The 15,280-nt window shown below is 40.7% G+C and overlaps 2 pseudogenes; one reads left to right on the top strand and one right to left on the bottom strand.

The window, feature by feature from the left end:
* Positions 1-1,158: 1,158 nt before the first annotated feature.
* LOC124982873 (olfactory receptor 8S1-like) lies at positions 1,159-10,903 on the bottom strand (annotated as a pseudogene).
* A 717-nt stretch (positions 10,904-11,620) lies between these two features.
* LOC124982872 (actin-related protein 2/3 complex subunit 1A-like) lies at positions 11,621-13,552 on the top strand (annotated as a pseudogene).
* Positions 13,553-15,280: the final 1,728 nt, after the last annotated feature.

Genomic DNA, 15,280 nt, shown 5'->3' with positions numbered 1-15,280 from the left:
CTCAAGTGATATCTATTAGTGTTGTGGTGTTGTAGTGCTTTACAAGTAGCATTTCACTTAACCCTCGCAATAGCTGTATGATGTAGGTGCTATTATTGTTTCTTTCCATATAGGAAATTGAGGCACAGAAGAGTTAAATAATTTATTGAGGCCATGAGTGTATATGGACAAAGTTAAGGCCAAGGCAACTGGTCTTCCAAGACTATACATCTAATCTTTGTTGTCTGCTATGGAAAAGAGGAAGTAAACATGGTGGAATGTGCATGAGGTCCTGGGTTCAATCCCCTGCACCAAAAAAATAAAATAATAAAGAGCGAAGTATGCTGTGAAAGAGATTTCGGTGAATATTAAATAAATTTAGACATAGACTAAGTCCTAGAAGCTGTAAAAACTATGATTAGAACCAGAATTTAATTGATTCAATAGTTACATAGTAAACTGGGTGTGATGCTGCACACACCTGTAATCCCCGTTAGGAGGCTGAGAAAGGAGGATCACAAGTTCAAGTACAGCCTGGGTAACTTAAAGAAAGTCTGTCTCAAAATAAAAGATAAAAAGGACTAGGGATGTAGCTCAGTGGTTAGGCACCCCTGGATTCAATCCCTAGTACTGAAAAAAAATTACAATTATGTAAAGATAATTACTTTTTAAATATAATCAGGGGGAAAAATTCAAGAATGTAGAACAAAATTGGAGAATGCAAGTGGCAGAGGGAAGAGGGAAATTATCAAAATAAAATAAATTTGTACTCTTTCATAGGAAGTGTAAACATACTTTGTTTTACAACTTGAAATCCATAAATACAGATTTACACTATTGCTTACAAGGATAATGTAGAAATAAAATAGTCTAACAGTTTTAGGAGACAATAAATCGGAAAAAAAAATCAAAGAAGTTGATCAGGAAGACAAAACATTAAGGGTGAAAAATAAGACATAAATGATCAATTCAGGAGGTGGTGTTGTAAAAGAGTATAACAAAGAAAAAATAGACCATAGATCTACAATATACACTTGATATATTTTATGTATTTTATTTGCCATCATCAATGTGGCTAGGAAGAGTGGTACAGGGCTCTCTTTCAGTTAGTGGTCAAAAATCTACCTCGTGTTCAAGCACTTGGGGATACACTCTCATTTTCCAGCACTCTGTTCTTGTTCATGACCCAAAATAATGTAGATATTTCCTCAACGTCCTTCTCACAGCTGCCTTCACCTTCTGGTTCTTTAGACTGTAGATGAGGGGATTCAGCATGGGTGTGACTGTGCTGTACTGCAAGGAGGAGAGCAAATCTAGGGATGAACCAGAGGTTGGCATGAGATAGCAAACCAAACCTGACCCGAAGACCAGGATCACTGCAATCAGGTGAGAGGAGCAGGTGGTAAATGCCTTGCCTCTGCCTGTGGTGGAGCTCATGCTGAGGACAGTGGACACAATGCAGGTATAAGAGAAGAAGATCGGGAGAAAGTTTCCCAGTCCATGCAGCAAGGTGGAGCAGCTAAAGATTGATGGAAGTATCAGAGCAAGAAAGAGGGAAGAGAGAGGAAAACTCACAGGTGTAGTGGTGTATGGTTTGGGCATCACAGAAATCTAGGTTAATAGCCAAGAGTACAATGACTACTGAATTGATAGAGGCCAGGCCCCAAGAGACCAGTACCAGCGTCACACAGAGCTCTTTGTTCATTTTTTGGCTATAGGGTAGTGGGTGGCAGATGGCAGCACACTGAGACCAGTGCGGCCAAACTCTCGGTTCTGGTGAGGGGCGAAGGGAGATTGGAAAATCATAAACACATTTTGAAGATTAAGCTGGGATCGGGTGGAGCTCTGCTCTCTGATGGAGATGCAGATCTAAAGAGTTATGCCAGCAATCTTTATTTATATATGTCTCATTATCAGGTTAAAGACTATGAAAGCATTATTCTTTGTGTTCAGGAAAGTTACAGAAACTAGGACAGTTATGTAGCTTTTCTTCAGTTGCAATCCACAGTTGCTAAGTGCAATTTAGGAGCTTTGTGTAGCTCTCAAGAAAGTCCATTGTTAAAAGGTAACTGTAAATCGGTCAGGAAAAGGAGAAGTGGAGTTGGTGAAATATTGCAGTTGTCTAGCATAAGAATTCCTCTATTTCCAGGAGCTGTGTGCCTGAGATCAAGGTCAGAGCTGATAGGACTCTTGCACAGAGCTTGTTCATGCAGGACATTGCTACAGCAGCTAAGTGTACTGTGCCCTTGCACAGGAACATTCCCAGGCACCAGGCATGCCACAGCCATGAGGTCATGAGAGACCCCCAATCTGAGTCACTGCTCTACCATCCTCTGTCACTGCTCTCCATAGCCGAATAGCAGTTATAAGCCATCATTGAAAGAAGAAAGTCTTCAGCCCCTGCAGTGATAAATGCAAAGAAGACTTGAGTCAGGCAGCCCTCTACTGAGATGGTTTTCTTCTCAGACAGGAGGTCCTTCAGCAGCTTGGGCACAGTGAGAGAAGAGAAGCACAGATCCAGGAAGGACAGGTTGCTCAAGAAGTACATGGATGTGTGAGATGGGTGTCAGCCCCGATCACCAGTAGCACTGTCAAGTTCCCCATCATGATCAGGATGTAAATCCCCAGGAACAGCACAAAGAGTAGAGCCTTGATTTGGGGGTTGTCAGACAGTCCAGTGAGACTGGTGCTGTGATGGTGCTGTGGTTTCTTAAGGCCATTTGTGGATGATATTGCCTTGGAATAAAACAGGAAGAGGAGTGAGATCTGTAATTGTCCCTATCTCCTTCAGGGCATCACCCCTTCTTCTCATCCATTCCTCTTTTTGCCTCGTCTCTATGCTCAGATATCTCAAGTTGCCCTCACTTGTATCTTAGTAAGAGTTTTTATCCTGCTTCATTATCAGTGATGTTGGGTCACAGTCCTCATGTATTTCTGAGAATCCTATTCCTTCTCCCCTGGGATCTCCTTGAAGAATGAGTATCTCTGGTTTACTTATACATACATGGTATATAACTTTTTTGCATATACCAAAAACTATTCCTGTAGTTCAGAAACCCTGGAAATTCTGGATCCTATCTATAATGGTTTTCTAAACCTTCTCTTTTCTCCTCAATTTTTCAATCACTTTTTTTTTTATTATTGTAAACAAATGGGATACATGTTGTTTCTGTTTGTACATGGAGTAAAGGCATACCACTTGTGTAATCATAAATTTACATAGGGTAATGTTGTTTGATTCATTCTGTTATTTTTTTCCCCTTCCCCCCCACCCCTCCCACCCCTCTTTTCCCTCTATACAGTCCTTCCTTCCTTCATTCTTGCCCCCCTCCCTAACCCTAACTCTAACCCTAACACTAACCCCTCCCACCCCCCATTATATGTCATCATCCACTTATTAGCGATATCATTCGTCCATTGGATTTTTGAGATTGGCTTATCTCACTTAGCATGATATTCTCCAGTTTCATCCATTTGCCTGCAAATGCCATAATTTTATCATTCTTTATGGCTGAGTAATATTCCATTGTATATATATACCACAGTTTCTTTATCCATTCATCAATTGAAGGACATCTAGGTTGGTTCCACAATCTGTCTATTGTGAATTGAGCAGCTATGAACATTGATGTGGCTGTATCTCTGTAATATGCTGATTTTAAGTCCTTTGGGTATAGACCAAGGAGTGGGATAGCTGGGTCAAATGGTGGTTCCATTCCAAGTTTTCTAAGGAGTCTCCACACTGCTTTCCAGAGTGGCTGCACTAATTTGCAGCCCCACCAGCAATGTAAGAGTGTACCTTTCTCCCCACATCCTCACCAACACCTGTTGTTGCTTGTATTCTTGATAATCGCCATTCTAATTGGGGTGAGATGGAATCTTAGGGTGGTTTTGATTTGCATTTCTCTTATTACTAGAGATGTTGAACATTTTTGCATATGTTTGTTGATTGCTTGTAGATCTTCTTCTGTGAAGTGTCTATTCATTTCCTTAGCCCATTTGTCGATTGGATTATTTACATTCTTGGTGTAGAGTTTTTTGAGTTCTTTATAGATTCTGGAGATTAGTGCTCTATCTGAAGTATGATTGGCAAAGATTTTCTCCCACTCTGTAGGCTCTTTCTTCGCATTACTGATAGTTTCCTTTGCTGAGAGAAAGCTTTTTAGTTTGAATCTATCCCAGTTATTGATTCTTGCTTTTATTTCTTGTGCTATTGGAGTCCTGTTGAGGAAGTCTGGTCCTAAGCCGACATGTTGAAGCTCTGGACCTACTTTTTCTTCTGTAAGATGCAAGGTCTCTGGTCTGATTCCGAGATCCTTAAACCATTTTGAGTTTAGTTTCGTGCATGGTGAGAGATATGGGTTTAGTTTCATTCTGTTGCATATGGATTTCCAATTCTCCCAGCACCATTTGTTGAAGAGGCTATCTTTTCTCCATTGCATATTTTTGGCCCCTTTGTCTAGTATGAGAAAATTGTATTTATTTGGGTTTGTGTCCGTGTCCTCTATTCTGTACCATTGATCCACCTTTCTATTTTGGTACCAATACCATGCTGTTTTTGTTACTATTGCTTTGTAGTAGAGTTGAAGATCTGGTATTGCGATACCCCCTGCTTCACTCTTTCTGCCAAGGATTGCTGTAGTTATTCTGGGTTTTTTATTCTTCCAGATGAATTTCACAATTGCTTGCTATATTTCTGTAAGGTACGTCATTGGGATTTTAATTGGAATTGCATTGAATCTGTATAGCACTTTTGGTAGTATAGCCATTTTGACAATATTAATTCTTCCTATCCAAGAACGTGGGAGACCTTTCCATTTTCTAAGGTTTTTTAAAATTTCTTTCTTTAGTGTTCTGTAGTTCTCATTGTAGAGGTCTTTCACCTCTTTTGTGAGATTGATTCCCAAGTATTTTATTTTTTTCGAAGCTATTGTGAATGGTGTAGTTTTCCTGATTTCTCTTTCTGAAGATTCATCGCTTATGTATAAAAATGCCTTAGATTTATGTGCATTAATCTTATATCCCGCTACTTTACTGAATTCACTTATGAGATCTAAAAGTTTTCTGGTGGAATTTCCTGGTTCCTCTAAGTATACAATCATATCATCAGCAAATAGGGATAGTTTGAGTTCTTCTTTTTCTATTCGTATCCCTTTAATTTCTTTGGTCTGTCTAATTGCTCTGGCTAGAGTTTCAAGGATGATATTGAATAGAAGTGGTGAAAGAGGGCATCCCTGCCTTGTTCCAGTTTTTAGAGGGAATGCTTTCAGTTTTTCACCATTTAGAATGATATTAGCCATGGGCTTAGCGTAGATGGCCTTTACAATGTTAAGGAATGTTCCCACTATCCCTATTTTTCCTAGTGTTTTGAGCAAGAAGGGGTGCTGTATTTTATCAAATGCTTTTTCTGCATCTATCGAAATAATCATGTGATTCTTGACTTTAAGTCTATTGATATGGTGAATGACATTTATTGATTTCCTGATGTTGAACCAACCTTGCATCCCTGGGATGAAACCCACTTGATCATGGTGCACTGTCTTTTTAATATGTTTTTGTATGTGATTTGCTAAAATTTTGTTGAGAATTTTTGCATCGATGTTCATTAAGGATATTGGTCTGAAATTTTCTTTCCTTGATGTGTCTCTGTCTGGTTTAGGTATCAGGGTAATATTGGCTTCATAGAATGAGTTTGGGAGGGTTCCCTCCTCTTCTATTTTATGGAATACTTTGAGAAGTATTGGAATGAGCTCTTCTTTAAAGGTTTTGTAGAACTCGGCTGAGAACCCATATGGTCCTGGACTTTTCTTTGTTGGTAGGCTATTGATGACTTCTTCTATTTCATTACTTGAAATTGGTCTATTTAAATTGTGTATGTCCTCCTCGTTCAGTTTAGGCAATTCATATGTCTCTAGAAACCTGTTGATGTCTTCAAAATTTTCTATTTTGTTGGAGTATAGATTTTCAAAATAGCTTCTAATTATGTTTTGTATTTCAGTCGTGTCTGTTGTGATATTTCCTTGTTCATTCCGAATTTTAGTGATTTGGGTTTTCTCTCGTCTTCTCTTTGTTAGTGTGGCTAAAGGTTTATCAATTTTGTTTATTTTTTCGAAGAACCAACTATTTATTTTGTCAATTTTTTGTATTGTTTCTTTCGATTCAATTTCGTTGATTTCAGCTCTCAGTTTAACTATTTCCTGTCTTCTACTACTTTTGGTGTTGGTTTGTTCTTCTTTTTCTAGGGCTTTGAGCTGTAGTGTTAGGTCGTTTATTTTTTGAGTTTTACTTCTTTTATTAAATGTGCTCCATGAAATAAATCTTCCTCTAAGTACTGCTTTCATAGTGTCCCAGAGATTTTGATATGATGTTTCTTTGTTCTCGTTTACCTCTAAGAATTTTTTAATTTCCTTCCTAATATCTTCTGTTATCCATTCATCATATAATAGCATATTGTTTAATCTCCAGGTGTTGGAGTAGTTTCTGTTTTTTACTCTTTCATTTATTTCTAACTTCAATCCATTATGATCTGATAGAATACAAAGTAGTGTCTCTATCTTCTTGTATTTGCTGACATTAGCTTTGTGGCATAATATATGGTCTATTTTAGAGAAGGATCCATGTGCTGCTGAGAAGAAAGTGTATTCACTCTTGGTTGGATGGTATATTCTATAAATGTCTGTTAAGTCTAAATTATTGATTGTGTTATTGAGATCTATGGTTTCTTTGTTCAGTTTTTGTTTAGAAGATCTGTCCAGTGGTGAGAGAGGCGTGTTAAAATCACCTAGTATTATTGTGTTATGGTCTATTTGGTTTCTAAAATTGAGAAGGATTTGTTTAACATACATGGATGAGCCACTGTTTGGGGCATAGATGTTTATGATTGTTATATCTTGCTGATTTATGCTTCCCTTAAGCAGTATGAAATGTCCTTCTTTATCCCTTCTGACTAACATTGGCTTGAAGTCCACATTATCTGAAATGAGGATGGATACTCCAGCTTTTTTGCTGAGTCCATGTGCATGGTATGTTTTTCCCCATCCTTTCACCTTTAGTCTATGGGTATCTCTTTCTTGCAGGCAACATATTGTTGGATCTTTCTTTTTAATCCAATCTGCCAGTCTATGTCTTTTGATTGATGAATTCAGGCCATTAACATTCAGGGTTATTATTGAGATATGATTTGTATTCCCGGTCATTTGGTTCATATTTAAAATTTTATTTATTTATTTATTTCTTTTTTGACACATCTTGGTTCCTCCTTTATTTGACAGTTCCTTTAGGGTAATTCCTCCCTTTGCTGATATGCTTCTTTGTTTTTTATCTCTTCTTCATGAAATATTTTGCTGAGAATGTTCTGTAATGCTGGCTTTCTTTTTGTAAATTCTTTTAGCTTTTGTTTATCATGGAATGATTTTATTTCATCGTCAAATTTGAAGGTAAGCTTTGCTGGGTATAAGATTCTTGGTTGGCATCCATTTTCTTTCAGAGCTTGAAAAATGTTATTCCAGGCCCTTCTAGCTTTTAGGGTCTGGATTGAAAAATCTGCTGATATCCGTATTGGTTTCCCCCTGAATGTAATTTGGTTCTTTTCTCTCACAGCCTTTAAAATTCTGTCTTTATTTTGTGTGTTCGGTATTTTCATTATAATGTGCCTTGGTGTGGGTCTGTTGTAATTTTGTGTATTTGGAGTCCAATAAGCCTCTTGTAGTAGATTTTCCATTTCATTCTTCAGATCTGAGAAATTTTCTGATATTATTTCATTGAATAGATTATTCATTCCTTTGGTTTGTTTCTCTAAGCCTTCCTCAATCCCAATAATTCTCAAATTTGGCCTTTTCATGATATCCCATAGTTCTTGGAGATTCTGTTCATGATTTCTTACCATCTTCTCTGTTTGTTCAACTTTGCTTTCGAGATTAAATATTTTGTGTTCAATATCTGAGGTTCTGTCTTCCAGGTGTTCTATCCTATTGGTTATGCTTTCTATGGAGTTGTTAATTTGGTTTATTGTTTCCTTCATTTCAAGGATTTCTGTTTGTTTTTTTTTCAATATCTCTAACTCTTTATTGAAATGATCTTTTGCTTCCTGTATTTGCTCTTTTAACTGTCGATTGTTGCTATCATTCAAAGCCTGCATTTGCTCTTTCATCTCATCATTCAATGCCTGCATTTGCTCTTTCATCTCATCGTTTGCTTCCCTAATCATTTTAATTATGTACATTCTGAACTCCCTTTCTGTCATTTCTTCTGCCATGCTGTCGTTGGATTTTATTGATGTAACATCTAGATTTGTTTGGGGCATTTTCTTCCCTTGTTTTCTCATACTGTTCAGGAATCAGTGGGTCGGGTCATTAAGATATTGCAGATTTCCTCTATCGACTTATAATGTCCCTGAAGATTGCTAGTATATCCCCTCTTATCCTTCAGTAGTCTGAAGTCTTGGAGGAAGTTGATAATGCGGAGCTCCATGAAGAAGCTGCCTCTCTAGGGGTGGTGACCCTCAGGTGGCGTATATTCCCTGCTAGTGGGCAGAGGTGCCTTCACTTGTTGACCAATGGTCATCCAACCGGGAACTAGGCTGCGGGCTGAGGCAAGTCCTGTTTGTGCCTGTGGCTCTGGTTTTACCGTCCCTGTGGGAAAACCTCACCCGGCAGGGAAGACTCACTGGGTGGGGACGTCTTGCTGATCAGTTCCCCTCGTAGAGGTTCCCCTCAATCTACAACTACCGCCTGGGCTGGGCTGTCTTCCTCTGCAATGTTCCCAGGGGCCCAGACCTACCTCCTGGGCCTGGGAGCCTCACCCTTTGCAGCCGAGTCTCCCTAGGCTGCCTCTCCCAGAGACTCTGCCCGCAGTCCTGGAAACTTCGCTCCGCCCCTAGGCGTGTCTCTGTGCGGCTCTTCCAGCAAGAAGCCACCTAGCTCCTGGGACCCTGCTCTGCACCTAATCGCCTGGCTATGCGGCCCCTCCTCTGAGCCGCCACCTGGAGCCCCGTACAATAGCTCCGATACCCAGAGACCCACCACACACCTCCTCCTCCGGACAGTGGCCGTGTTTCTGACGCAGTCACTCGGAGCCCAAGCAATTCACTTCGCGTCTCCTCCTCCCGCCAACTGCCCGTAGCCCTAGGCAGTCACTCCAAGTCCAAGTGACCCGCCCTGTTTCTCCTCCTCCTTGGGGTAGCCCCCAGGGTGTTCAGGAGCGGTGGCTCTGAGACCAAGTGACCCACCACGCTCCTCCTCCAGGCAGGCCACCGGTGTTCAGGAGCGGTCGCTTTTAATCCAATCAACTCACCACTCGCCTCCTCCTCTGGCAACCGCCTGTGGCTCTGATGCAGTCACTCCTAGACCAAGCGACCCGCCGCACTTCTCCTCTTCCTCCGGGCAACCCCTCGGTGTTCAGAAGCGGTCTTTCTGGTTCTAAACAGCTTGCCACGCAGCTCCTCCTCAGGCAGCCGCCCGGAGCCCCAGTGGTTGCTCCGAGTCCAAGCGCTGTGCTGAGCCACCTCCTCTACGATGATCCCAGTTGTCCGTGTTTACCGCTCTAGTGGGGGGGGGGCGTCTCACCGAGCAACTCTACTTCACAAAGTTCCCTGCGTTCCGGGGCTACTGCCCCATCCGGGACGCCTCCCCAATGGGAGAGACTCACCCAGCGACTTCGAGTTGGTCCCAAGTCTCTCACTATCTCCTCTTTTGAATCTTGCGTCCTGGAGCAACGTGAAATGCAGCCGCCCCCTAGTCCGCCATCTTGAAACTCCCCTCAATCACTATTTTTTGATAAAAATCATCCAATGAGGGGCTGGGGAGATAGCTCAGTCGGTAGAGTGCTTGCCTTGTAAGCCCAAGGCCCTGGGTTCGATCCCCAGCACCCAAAAAAAAAAAAAAATCATCCAATGATTCCTTACCAGGCCTGACTGAATATAAAGGAAAACTGAATATAATCATATTGGAATGTTTTTATATTTTTAACTATGCAATCATAACAGGTAAATTTAAATTTTTTTAGTGGAAAGGGGGCCCACAAGGTCAAAAGTTCTGGTGCTCCCACGTAATTCTGTGAGAACTGTCAGGAAATTCTTGTCTCTGGGAGAAGTATTATCTTCATTTTCATGTGAGAAGTCATCAGAGATGACAGGGATATTCTGTAAAGTTATATTGGCATGTGGAGGAACCATAAAAAAGTTACAGAATATTTTTTCTAATTACCACTTCAGTATTAGGTTTGGTCCATGATGATAAATAACATTTTTTTTTTTTTTTACTTTGATATTTGGAATTCTTCCTCATCTGTCCTTAACCTTTCAGTCATTTTGGTTGCCTTTGATACTGAAAAGTCTATTTGCTTCTGTGTCCGTGCTCACATTTTCTTCTACTTTAAATATCTTCCTCTCAATTCCACTAATCCAAACTTTCATGGACTTTCCAATATCACCTATTTGCTTTTTCCAATCGCTCTTCTTGAGAGCTCCCTTCTTTAGCCCACAGTTTCTCTTGCCCCACGATATATTCTGAATTCTGCTTCTTTTCTCATGTTGAACATTTGTCTAAATTTTTTTCCCCTTCCAGGATGTGAGCTCCTTGAGTACATGGACCACAATCAACAACAACAGTAATCATAAATCAGGACTTTTCTTTTCTGTCCCTACTCAATCTGTGTTAGTTTCAGATTATTCTGGAAGTATCTCTACAGCGTGTCACATGGGCTGTAGGCAAGAACTCCTGACCACTTCAAGTACAATCATATCCTTTTTCTCTACTGTCCCAACAGCAGTAGTGCCCAGCAGAAGTATTGCTGATTTTTTTAAATTTAAATTTTATTTCTTTCTTTGTTCTTTTTAGTTACACATGACAGTATAGTATATCAGTGTATTTATGTTCACTGTTGTGTATTTAGTATTGCTGATCTTGTTGTCCATCAAAGTTGCCATGCTGGTTATCCATGTTGCATAGGGGCCTCTACTGCTGAATTCAAGGATGGTTTTTATCAGAATAGAGTGTGTCCTTTCATGTTATTTCATTGTCCTTTGATGATCTCATTTTTTTCTTTTTGTGGAATCTATAAACACTTCTGCCATTACTTATGGATGTTGCTTGTGTTCATGTTGTGGATGAATTCTTGTATTATCCCATGGTGGTCTGAATGAAGAGTCTTATAATTTTCTTTTAAAACTTTCTTGCATCCTCTTACTCTAGTTATAAGCTGTGTGTCCAAGAAGACCAGGATTATATATAGTTTATGATAATGGTTATATTAAAAATCATTTTGAACCCTAATTTATGAGGCTATGTAGTAGTTCATTATCATATATGAATAACCTGATTTTACTTGCCACTTTTAGTCTAATTCACCACTATTCTGTTTTGTTTGGCCTCCACATTCTATTTCCAAGATAGGAGGTTTCTGTAATCACAAAAATATTTAATCTTGCCGATCTAGATGGCCCTGATTCTGATCCTTCTGGCCTTGTCAGCAATCTGTAATCAGGTGCTAACTTAACAAGAAGATTAAATTTTGATCAAATTAATTAATCTGTTAGCCCAAGCTTAAGTCCATCTTAGATCCAAGTCTAGGTTGCCTGTGTGCCTGGACAAACAGGGCAAGGTCCGCTTTTGTGTGCCTGTATGGTAAGAGCTTAGATCCAGTGATGGTGAAGCAAAGTCAGCTGAAGAAGTTATTTTTGAGAACACTGCATAGGTAAAATTGCAAATACTTCATTTGATATCCATACAAGCAAAGTCAAATGACAAATGGAAGCCATTTTTCTCCAAAGATTTGGATATTTCAGGGTGTTTGTGGATAAGTCTATCCTGAAAATTCCTTCTATTTTTCAACTTGCTTTCACAAGGTGAACCTGACCACAATGTCTATAGGGGCTTCAAGCTCTCATGTTAAGAACACTGCAAGATTTCTGGAGAATCCTTTCTGTCCTGCCTATTCATACTTTGTATGAATGAAGGCAGCAACTACTTCTTGCATTTGATTTTCAAGTGATCACAAGGAAAGGAATTTCCTACCCTGCCACATTCCACCTCAAACTAAAGTCTGAAATTTCTTGAATGACAAGTGTCAAACAATTTCACTCAAAACAAGTCAAATTTGTAGTCTTTTTACAAAAGGGAAGATATTGACTCATTTGATGCTGAGATATAAGACAGATACACAAATTTGAATATGGGGTGAAAACAGGGTAAGATAAAGACAAGGAGGTTGATCACAGAAGGGGAGAAGGAAAAGAGGATTTCACATGGTCTTAGATAAATACTTGTATCATCTTTTGCCAACACAGACACTATGTCAATGGTGCACCTGGTCATTTGATCCATTTCTCTTACAAAGTGATAAAACAGAATATTGGGTAACTTCATGATTTCGTGACTCTCAGAAAGTTCATTGGATCTGTCAGCCACTCCCTCTGGGCCACAGTCCTCCGCCCTCGCCCGCGACGACTGACCAGAGTTGGTGAATTCTCTGCTCCGAGTCCCTCAGAACCACCCCGACCCCAGCTTTCTCTCCTCTGAAGACACTAAGAATAATGTTCCTGCATCATTTTACTAGAGCCAATCACCTGTCATACCTGGAACAGGGATCGTACCCAGATTGTCCTTAGCCCCAATAATCACCAAGTGCACATCTATAAGAAAAACGGGAGACAGTGGGTGAAAGCTCATGGACTCAAGGAGCACAAAAGACACATCATGGCTATTGACTGGGCTCCCCATCGTCACTTGCCAGGCAGACCGCAAGGCCTGTGTCTGGAAGCCGGTCCTGGTGACCCTGAGGAGGAGCCGCGCAGCTACTTTTGTGAAATGGTCCCCTCTAGAGAGCAAGTTTGCTATGGGAAGGGGAGCACGATTCATTTCTCTTTGCTACTTTGAGTCTGAAAGTGACTGGCAGGTAAGCAAGCCCATTAAAAATTTCATCCACTCCACGGTCCTCAGTTTGAACTGGCATTCCAACCGTGTTTTGCTGGCAGCAGGATCATGTGACTTCAAATGCAGAGTGTTTTCTGCCTACATTAAAGAAGTGGATGAAAAGCCAGCCAGTACACCCTGGGGCAGCAGCATGCCTTTTGGTCAGCTGGATCACCAGGATCGGCTTCCAGACACCATCATTCCCACTGGTGGCAGTGGCTCTGGCGGTTGGGTCCCTGGGGTCAGCTTCTCTGCCAATGGGAGCCGACTGGCCTGGGTCAGCCGTGACAGCACCATGTTTGTTGTTGATGCCTCAAAAAGTGTACAGGTCTCAACTCTGAAAATGGAGTTCTTGCCACTCCTGAGTGTGCCATTTGTCCTGGAGAATAGTGTTGTGGCTGCTGGCCATGACTGCTGCCCAGTGCTCTTTAACATGATGACCAACACTGCTTGACCTTTGTCTCCAAGCTAGACAGTTCAAAACAGAGCATCCAGCGCAACGTGGACAGAGGGCCATGATTGAGGATCGCAATACAGCCTCGGAGGCGCTGCACCAAAATAACATCGCTCAAGTGTCTATTTATGAACTGAACAAACAAGACTGTCACAGATTTTGCACTACTGGCATTGATGGAGCCATGACAATTTGGGATTTCAAGAACTAAGTCTTCGATCCAAGACCTCCAGATAATGTGAAACTGTGTGAGCCTCCACCATCCAGCATAAGAACACATGACTGACGGCAGCTCTGCTATTTGCATGATGGTGAGGAAAGCTGGCCCCCAGGAAACATTGTAAACACACATTGAGCAAATATTGTGTGTTTTGTTTGAATATAATTGGTGAAAATGTTTTTTAGAGGCAATGGTATTTTTTTTTTTTCTATTTCATTCCATTCTTGACCAACGCTTCTCTTTCAGCAGTTTATTATGGAAAATTGTCACACTAACTTAAAGGAAAGGGTGAGGGAGGTATGTAAATTGTCTGCTAGAAAATTAAATTAAAAAATCCCAAATGTGAAAAAAAAAGAAAGTTCATTCATTAAAGTGAGAATGTTCCCTAATTCTGCTGTGAATAGAGAAAAATCACAGATGTATTTCACCAACTTAAGTGTTAAGCCAAAGTTAAGAGGAACGACTCTGATGGAGATAATATCTTAGTTACCTGGTCTTGCTTAAAGGATCGGTTATTTGACAGCAGGTTTTTTATAAAATGAGAGATGCCTAGCAAAGTGCCTTTTTCACATTGGTTCTTAAATACAATCTTGGATTGAAGAAATGAGTGAGGGCTGTGTGTGAAGGGTGGAAGTATGTGGAGGATCCAGGGGGCTGAGGGTTAACATTCAGATCCCAGTTCAAGGGGGCAGGGATTTGAATGGGAGAAGGATACTCAGCACTGGAGGAAGGGCCAACAACACACTGCATGTACTTAATGTTATCCTCAGAGCTGTTCTTTCCTGTGGTGCCTCATGCTCCTCACAGTGTCTCAGTGGTGAGTACATCAGGATGATTTCAATAGCAGAAACCTTTTACTGCAGTTCCCTAATAGAAGTACTGGGTGAGCTGGAGAATAAGTAGCTCCAATAGTTCTATATCTGTCTCTGATACACTCATTCCATTCCAGGGATCAGCTGTCTATAATCTTTTGGAATCCTTTAGAATGAAAGTATTTATGACCAGGCTTTAAGGGGACACTGTTCTCAGTGTTAAGCATAAAATGAATAAAGACCCTTCTGAGAAAGTGCCCAAGGTAGCTGGTAGAAATGGTTGCATAAAGGGGAAATGTTCTGAGAAGGACTGAGAAACTTCTTCTTATAGCTTAGGGATGAAGGATGGGTAGAGCAGGATGAATGGAACAGATCATGAAGTCGTAGGAGGTGAAGGAAGGGAGAGGGGATCAGCAGCAGAATTAAAACGTGCACAGAGTTTCATAGGCAGAAGCACAGGGGGAACATTGGGAAATCAGAGGTCATTACCATTCTGCTTGATTTTCTTGGAGGAGGTGGTTGCACATGTCCTGTCTTTCCCATCATGGATAAACACATCACAGGCAAAGTCTTCCCATGAAAGAACCCCAACCACAGCAGTTTGACTCCTCACAGTGTAGTTAGGATTTTCTCTTTGATGTCAATGAGCAAAGGACAGAATAATCTGAGTTCTGGAAGCACTAGATATATGACAGAACCAGGAATATTCTCCTGAATGCCTTAATCTGGAGTGGAGCCATTCTGCCATGCAGGATACTATGCAGAATGATAAAAGATTTTCTCTAAAGCGCGTATTCTGAAAAACAGGTATATGTTTCTTCAAAACCCTCTCCTACACTCACAGGTGTGGCAACATGCCTTTTCTTCATTTATTTCTTTTGAGATTCTGAATATTCTTCTACAAGTC

This window comes from Sciurus carolinensis, chromosome 4 (genome assembly GCF_902686445.1).
Source record: "Sciurus carolinensis chromosome 4, mSciCar1.2, whole genome shotgun sequence".
Classification (NCBI taxonomy): Eukaryota; Metazoa; Chordata; class Mammalia; order Rodentia; family Sciuridae; genus Sciurus; species Sciurus carolinensis.
The sequence above is the reverse complement of the archived record's forward strand: the minus strand, read 5'-3'. Positions and strand labels throughout refer to the sequence as shown.